Genomic DNA, 7,791 nt, shown 5'->3' on the forward strand with positions numbered 1-7,791 from the left:
TTAACCAGGAGTAGAAAAAGAAAGAACAGTACAGGAAGGTCAGATAGCTTAATCACACACTTGGGGGGCCATCAGATAGATGAATTATGCTGCAGACAACTTCAGATCCAAGCTTGGGTAGTTCAGCTAAATCAAAGCAGGTCAGATCATAGCCTGAATGCAAAACTACATTTCTGAAGTAATCAGTGTTGTGATTTTTGTACTATAACTGTCCAGCCAGAGTGGTAGTATTTCTGGTCATGTATCAACTTTTAGCAAAGAATATAACTGTCTTTTCATTTGACTATTTATATTTTATTAATCACAGGGTCCTTATTATGCAGAAAATTAGATTGAATTAGAGATTGAACATAAAATTGAATTGCATCTCAAGTAAAAATATAGATTCCTAGACAGTTTACCCTTGTCAAATGAAACAACCAGCAATTTAATTATCTCTTCTCGGTGATGGGCCTTTTAGGGACTCTTTGCTCAAGGGTAAATGAAGTTCTCCACCCTTTAAGCACTTCTTGGAGCACTTCTCTGTAGAAATACTGAAAAATTCAAACCCTAACTCTGCATAGCAAGGAAGCTCAGGATCTTCAAATCCATAACTTGACTTGGTTTCCTGGATCCATCTCTACCGCTAGATCTAGAAGAACATTACTTGTACACTTGATCAGACAAGTATAGTTTAGGCAAAACACTTCTAAGAAACCTCAATAATTTTTTTCTTTTCTTTTCAGAATTTTTTTCTTGACACATAAAGCCTCTGTGTGGGGGGCAGGGGGGAAGCATCTGCTTTACCTGACTATAAAGCCAGTCCTTTCTCCTTCCTTCAGGAAAAATAATGTAATGGAACATCACTTCCCTTACAGGATTATTTAAATAATGTTTGATTCAATTTAGAACAGACATTTTTATGTCCTTCTTTACATTTGTACATTTTGAATTTATCAATATATTACCCCTATTATCTGTGTGAATTCCCTATTTGTTTATAGTACAGCGTGTAAGCCTTAGGCAATATTTTTCACAAATAATTTGTATTTCTCTGAAGAAAATTTCCTTTTACTATGGATTTATGCAAAGTTTTTTCTAAGTAGAAATAAATCTTCCTGCCCTGTAAGTTCTCTGTTTGTGTGAGACAAACACTGGGCCTATACATAACTGTGAGCAGTTTCACAGGTATGCCTCCTCACCAGAGGGGATCTGGTTTCTTTGTCCCCCAAGAATCTCGCATTTGGCAACATATGGAGCCCTTATTTTTCCCATCTCTGTTTGGATTTGGAGGCCCTTTCTCCCCTCTTTGGCTTACTGTGTGGCAAGGAGGGTCTTGCTGGGGTAATTTTCCTGACTTTACACTCAGGAGTCTTGGGCTCACAGTTCTACACTACAGTGAACAAGATGGTGATGGGTTAATGGTTGGAGATTATGACCTTAGAGGTCTTTTTCCACCCTAAGGGATTCTATGACTCTATTATTCTTCACTACAAATGGCCTTCATGCAGTTCACAGTGCACAATATTCTGCATTTCCTGTCTATCACAGGGAATACTCTGTATGCACATCTTATCCAACACACAGCCCCCTGCTTCTGGTTCTCTGTAGGGGTTCCTCCTGAAGCAATACCATGGATGATAGGTTTGCTATCAGAGCTTTGAGTACCCTTCATCACTTTAAGAGGTTTATACACACTTTAACTATACAAAACTCTCATCTGCAGTAAGTGCTTGTTGAATGAACATGTCAGAATTGCATGCAATGTGAACATAATATTTATTTGGGGATCTGTCAAAGCTTCAGGAAGTCACTGTGAAGTTGAATCATATTTACTTTTATGTGCTAGGGAACCAGCACAATGCTTGGAATGAGCCAAGAGTTCCAAGGTATGGGAGACTGCAGTCAGTTGTGAAGGTCCCCTCTCCCTGCAGGGAAGGTCTGATGGGGCACTATTGGCTTAACTGTGCTGATGTGAGAGGCATCATAACCATCAGGGACTCCTGAAACACCTCCTGGAGCCTTCCACCAGAGGACTGCACATGATACAAAGGTGTTGCAGCAGATCCAGGGTCTGTTGCAAGAGACACTGTAAAACTTGCCCCCCACACAGGGGAGGTACCTGGGTGATACACCAGCCTGAGTGTATCTTAACACATCAGAATTTGTGTTTTGGGGGCTTCTTGGGGGGATGGATCAAGATAGATCATGACCATAATTTCAACTGGCACCAACAATCAAATCTCACTGCAGATCCATGGCTGGTGTTTATGCATCTTTCTACTATTATCCTTTCTTTTTCTTTCTTTTCTTTTACATTTTCTCAAGTAATATTTGTATGCTTTCATATTGATATATTATTATAGATAATAATAACCAAAATGGTTACATGCTTATTTTCCATTGCAACCAAATTGTTCTAAAATAGACCCTACACAAATATATATATATATATATATATTTACAAACACCAGTCATTAGGTGGTGTTTCACTCTAATCTGCCCCAAGGGATCCATTAACAAGAACCTGGGTTACTCTCTCCTTCATGGGAGCAGGTCATAACACATGGTATGTCAGAAAGTCTTCATGAAGTGCAGATCTTCTCTTTACTCTCATTTATTTAGTGCATGACTCTGAAATGGCTTACTCCCCTCAAAAGCATCTGTAAGGTATAAAACCCAACTGTCTATACTTACTAGAAGTCTTCACGGGAGAAAATACTTTTATACAGAAGTATTAATTTCTTTTCACCTTGAAAAGTCTGACTCTAGGGAACAGCTCTTCTGCAAATCAGATCCCGGTTGCATTGCTGCTCTCAGGAGTCCAGCCTGGTAGCTCAGGCACTTTCTGCCTTATTTAAAGCCCAAGAACTACAGCCCAGTAGGCTACAGAGAACCAAAATGGCTCCTTTTAGGTTAGTATCTCAAGCAGTTTAGCAAATGATTAGAGCAGCTCAGTCATCTCACCAGGGACCTCTGGGGACAAGGTGGCGAAGGAGAGCAGACAGCTAGCTGGTAGGTTAGGTGGTATTGCTGCTCTCTAGAGAGAAACTTATCCTGCTCATTAACTGAAGCCTTGGGCTCCTTACCTACCTGCATGGCATCATACACAGGATCTGAACAGTCCCACTATTGGGTTGATGTTACTTTCTCCCTTTCTTTTTTTTTTTTTCCTCTCTATGTTTGCAATCAAACAAAATTACCACAATCATAGAATATGTTCAAAGGAGAGGTTGGTCAGAAAAGGGGAAAATATTGAAAGTTTAAATCCTCCAACAACCATGCCCTTCCCCTCCAATGACAAGACCACCAAACTTAAAAGAGGCAAAGGAAAGATCTGACCCCGCACCCAAACAAAAAAGGCATTGTTGTCAGGTATGTAACTACATGCATCTTATAACCAGATCTTGTCCCAAGCAGAGCTGTGATGAGACTGATGATCTCATGATTCACCTTTTTTCAAAATCCATCAAGCATAGACAAAGCCTAGCATGAGAAGTGAATTTCTGGCTCACCAGTAGTCAGGAAGACCACTATAAGCTATAAAATATGCACCTTGGTAAATGAGACTTGTAGCTGGTGTATTATCCCAGCCATTTCTGTTCAACAGTGTTAATGAGGACTCTAATTGGACAAGTGAAAAAAATTCTCACATCAAATATTCCCCTGCCTTTGTATAGAAAGACTGCTGTCCCTTGTCAGTGCTACCTGCCTATCTTGTTTGTCTGAACTAAAACTAGAGGAACAAATGCAAGGAAGGCTCTGCTGAACTGTTACATTTTCAGGGCAGAATAGAAAAGACAGTAAAGTGCCTAGCACAAGAACTGCTCTGAAGACAGCACTGCCACATGGTGGAAAATTACGTTGGAGGGATCTTTTTGGTTAGTTTTTTTGTTGTTGGTTTTTTGGTTTTTTGTTTGTTTGTTTGTTTGTTTCTTGTTTGGTTTTGTTTTGGTTTTTTTTTTCATTCTGAATAAGAAAAATTAAATGAAAAGGTTAACATTGCACTACAAAGATGTAAATTTGCAATCAGCCCGTTTAACTTCAAGTTTGAAACTCATAATTCATGGCTGACAATTTTCTATTAACTTCTATTTGTATTGATAAAAAGTACAAATATTTTTTTTTAAATGCAGCAGGTAAGGTGTTTTAATTTTAGTTGAAATTACCAAGGCAATCAACACACTTCAGTGAATACTCTGAGTCTACAAGTCTTTTTTTTCAACAGAAATTATGTACAATTTATTACATGTTGTAGCTATCTTAGATAATGTCAACTTTAATGTTTAAAGTGTAAGGAATAATGGATTTACTCAAATCCCACAAAATTTCTCTAGAATTTAGTGTTATAAAACTAAACTTTCTGTCTGTACCAGGATATATCAAAAAGACACTACCTGCAAATGAGTCAAATACCTACCCTTTTTGAAGATAATGAGCAGGACCTGAACTCTTTCTTGGGGCAGATTTCCCAGCTGTTCTGGAAGACCTAGTCAGGGAAAAAAACAAAACAACATATGACTAGGAAAGTATGTAGATATTTGGACATAGATTCCTACCAGACTTTGGTTTGAATACCAACATAAATAAAGTCAATAAAGACTTAACTTGAGCACCATTCACATTTTTCATCACTCTACTGTTCTCATCCCTCTATCTGCTCTTTCTAGTCTCTTGTCTATTTAACATCATTATAAACTGGGGACTTGTAGCACATACCTTTAAGTTTTTTCCAAGACTGCTTCCTTCTTTCTACTTCTGATTTATCTATCTCCTAATAAGTTCTTATATTGATAAAAGTTAAACAGACTCAAATTTACTATATGGGGTCAGATTCTCTTTGATGTAATTCCATTTCCCAGAACAATTGAAAATACTGTTTAATTTAAAATACTGTAATAAAAATGCTGATAGAGTATTGTTTAAAATAAGTCACTGTGAGTGCAATTTGTTTCTGTACCATTTTTATGACCCAACTACCAGTGTAGAGCTGGGTCTAGGGTTTGTTAAGTTGTCTAAGTATGAGGAAACAACAAGAAACTTCCACTGAATTTGCTGGTAACTAGAAGAATGTCACTAAAAGTGGTCCAAGTCTTATTTCAAATCTTCTTCAAGGCAATTTAGACCTAGTTATTCTTCAAATGATCCATCTAGGATTTCTCAGTTTCTATCTGCCATTTCTAAAGATTCTTTACCAAAAAGAAATTCAAAAATAACATTTGCATTTTATGATGAGAGTCTTCCTTTAAAAAGAAACATCTGTCAGTAGTTTTGCAATGCAATTGGGACTTGGAAACAACAGTCCTGTGGCTGCTCCTTCCTGCTGCTCACTGAGTAACTTTACACAAGTCTCAGCGTGTCTCTGTTACCTTAGCTACCCCTTTTTGTCCTCCCCTGCTCAACTGTGCTGTCATTGTGCCAAGGACTGACATAGGATCCATTTCTATGGTCCCTCACACAATGAGAACTTGATCACAGCTGGGGTCTAGACACAATGTGGCAACACAAATAACAAGAGACCTTGAGTACAGGGGAGGAGCAGTAGGGCAAACTGCCCTCACATTCTTGGATGACTTATTGTCATTTCCTACAAGAAATGAAATAGAAATTGACTTAAAGAAGCGTCAGAATATCTTTGTCTCAATTTCAACGAATACTTTATAAGCACAGGTCTCTGCCTGATGTACTAAGAAATTTCTGGTTTCACCTGCAATGAGTTCACTGAGAGGAAATTAAGGAAGACCAAGCTCTGAATTTGCATGAAAGAAAGCATTTTCTCTAGGTCACTATTCCACCTATGAAAATGAGGAATATCTGAAAACCAATCCTTAGGGATTTTTTTTGGACATCTTAATGGTTGGGCTCAATTACCTCCGAGATCTTCTCAAACCGTAACAATTCTAAGATTCTAAGCTAGTATTTCACTCACTTTGCCAAAATCATTTGACAGTGTCAGTGCAAGCTGGAACAGAGCTATTGACAAACATTAGTGGGGCCCCTTGCATGGGATTTCAGCTGTCCAAGTGATCTCAAGAAGAGTAGGAAGATGTACAAAAATATGCATGCAACGAGTTGGCAGCAAAGCAGAAGGAACCTGAAGCCATGCTGACATCATCAGTAGCAGGAAGAGAGAAACTTCCCATGATTATTGTTTTTTTAGGAAATATAAGATCATGTTATTTACCTGTAGATCATGTGAAACCTTACAATATATAGGTCTCTTATTGTATATCTCATCCTGTTTATGGAATAGACACTTGTAGCTCACAGCTTGCCTGAAATATCACAAATGCAAAGCTTTTTCCTTCTAACCTATATTTAAATTATTGTTCAAACTCACTGGAAGATATTCAGTTTACACAGATTTCAAAATCAATTTCAACTGAAATGAGAAAACTGACATGACCAGTAGAACCCACAACTATAACACCACTGATAATATGTCCTTTTATATTGAGTTGTCTTTTGACACATTTAGCTGATTTAAGTACTGAATGTATGAATGTATGAATTCATATATGAAGCAAGTGAACCCTCTGTTATAATTATTGTGCTTCAGTACATTAAAAAAAAAAAAGTTCAAGAGCTTTGTAATTTAACAGATTGGGAAATAATCACTTTCCCTTGTCACTCTTTCCATTATTAGAAATGCTTCAAGTCCCATTTTTTTTGCTGCAAGTGAGTCACCTAAGCCAATTTTAAGTGCTGTAAAGTATCAGGAGAACAGCACCACCACAACAGACGTGCTACAAAAAACAGTTAACCAGCTTTTCTGATGTGAACCCAAGATTCATGTGCAGTGAAGTACATGTGCTTCAACATTTCTATTTCTGCACAAAACTATAGCAGTTTTGCACCCACGAGTATTTTAGCTTCATGAACCACAAGAGGCTTACTTTTACAATTTTAGATTCACATGTGAATCCATTTTCCACCGAAACCAGAATCTATTTTCTTATAACTTGACTGCATAAACCACAATAATATTTTTATGAGCTAAAACTAAACACTTTTCTCAGAAATTCATAGTTTTCTTTCAAACTTTCCTGCATTATACAGAGGTATATGGTATAAAATAAGTGTTTTAAAGCATAAACAGTACATCAGTGCTTCTGATATGAACATATCAGTGTTTCTCTGCAACTATAAAGAGATAAGTATTGGCTTAAGAAACTCATACTACAGCTTTTCTAGCTGAAAGGGTCATCTAAACCTAAGAAAATATAAGAGAGTTTGCCTAGAGATAAGGCTTCTAATTTTATTGGCCATATATATGGAAAAACAGCCCAGCAACCCTGATAGTCACCAAATTTCAGGCCTTGCTTGTGACGCAGTGAACATAAGCAACTTCATTTCACACCTTTAGGTAATTGCAGTGCACTTAAAATATTTTTAAAACACTTCCATATGTGTAACTGTTGGTAAACATATTTTTATTGAGAGGTCCCCCTTAAATTGAAAAGTAACAGCAACTTGTTTTCATTTAATTGACAGCAAGATACCAGTGGCTTTAGATACACAATGGAAGCTCTCCAATAATAAGACCTTTTAAAATAAGCTTTAGCAATCTGGAAAGAGCAAGCTGAATCTGTCAGCGTGCAAGCCTGTACTGCTCCAACTGTAGGCAGTCCTGTCTTAATATTCAGCTAGAATTCAGATTGCAAAGAAGGGATGTACATCCCATCTGTGAAAGAAAAAAACCTCCCAGAAACCTGGCCTTTCTTCTTTTCCCCATGGTGGAAGGGAAAAGACTCCTCTATGTGTCCTGGGCCTTGCATGCAGCCCAGCAGAGGTATTGCTGCCTGCATTCCT

The sequence above is a fragment of the Cyanistes caeruleus genome, chromosome 3, assembly GCF_971803275.1.
Source record: "Cyanistes caeruleus chromosome 3, bCyaCae1.hap1.1, whole genome shotgun sequence".
NCBI lineage: Eukaryota > Metazoa > Chordata > Aves > Passeriformes > Paridae > Cyanistes > Cyanistes caeruleus.